Raw genomic sequence first — 1,304 nt, 5'->3', positions numbered from 1 at the left:
AAACATGGGCCCCCCCAAAGCCTTTCACAGGGCAGCTCCTCCCAGGCAGCACCGCACTCCGGCAGGAGGCTGTAATGGGAGCAAAGCGCGCTTTAAAAATTAATGTGGAACAAAAGAATTTCCACAAAATAAAAATTGCAGTTTCTTTTCCATTAATAACATATCACAAGCCTCGCTAAAGAGGCTGCAGGCTCCAGCTCCTGCCCTTCGCTGTCCTGTCTCCCTCTCCATCACAGCCTCACCGTCCCCTCCCGCTCCCCCTGCACTTTTCCCTCCTGTTATCTGCGGCGAAAGCTCGCCGAAATGGCCGAGAAAGCTCAAACTTCCCCATCGCAGCCTACCGCTGGTAACTCTCTCCGATCCCGCGTGACTTCATCATCTGCCCTCTAATGCAAAATGGATGTTCTAATTCTAACTAATAAAGTGAAAAGCAAGAAAGAAGCCGAAAATCAAGCCATCGGGCACGGGACTGATCCGTGTTTGTCTTCTAATTCCATTATTGCTTCGAAACGAGCTCTAGATATTACTGCTCCCTCATTAACCGCTGCTCCGGTTTCCCTCCGAACCCCGGAGACTGGACCCTAATGAATCTTGCAGCTTCAAGAAGGGGTTTTTAACCACAACAGCAGCAACACAGACAGAAACTCGGATGAGAACACCTGACGGCGCTAATATCTATCTTTTCTCTGAGCCCGCAAGGAGACAAGAAATTTTGGCCGAGGAGAGGAGGTGCAGAAGCGCATGCATGCACGGAGCCGAGCGGGACATGGAGGCTTTCAGGCACTCACAATCCATTTACACCTCATAAAATTCTCATTGCTTTTGCCTGGAACAAGTGCAGTGACCGCACCAACCCTTATTAAAAATGCCGGAATATTCTGCAGCAGCCGGCTGGAGCGCCGCTGCCTCAGCACAGCACGGGTCCAGCACGCTACGGGAGCGATGGATACTCGGGAGGGAAGCACTTCCTCGCAACCAGGGGTGTCAAATGCCTCGTTTTATGGTGTAGGAGATTTTGGGGTGATTTTGGTCTCCTCTGCAACACTGCAAGGTGCAACCAAATGGAGTCCCTCAGGGCTCTGTCCTTCCTTGTGTCCCCATGCAGGGCAGCACTCCCAGATGTCCCCACTCTTCTTACTGGGTGCTGAGCTAAAGAAAAACAGCCCTGAGGCCTCTCAGTGACTATTTTCAAGCAGGACAGCCCAGGAAAAACTCCCCAGCACCAGCCCAGCGCTATGGACAGAACCACCCAGTGGGTGCTGCCCACAGCAGACAGCCTGGGCACTGCCGCAGGCAGGGGCTGC

The sequence above is a fragment of the Cariama cristata genome, unplaced genomic scaffold (genome assembly GCF_000690535.1).
Source record: "Cariama cristata isolate BGI_N322 unplaced genomic scaffold, ASM69053v1 scaffold22439, whole genome shotgun sequence".
Lineage (NCBI taxonomy): Eukaryota > Metazoa > Chordata > Aves > Cariamiformes > Cariamidae > Cariama > Cariama cristata.
The sequence above is the reverse complement of the archived record's forward strand: the minus strand, read 5'-3'. Positions refer to the sequence as shown.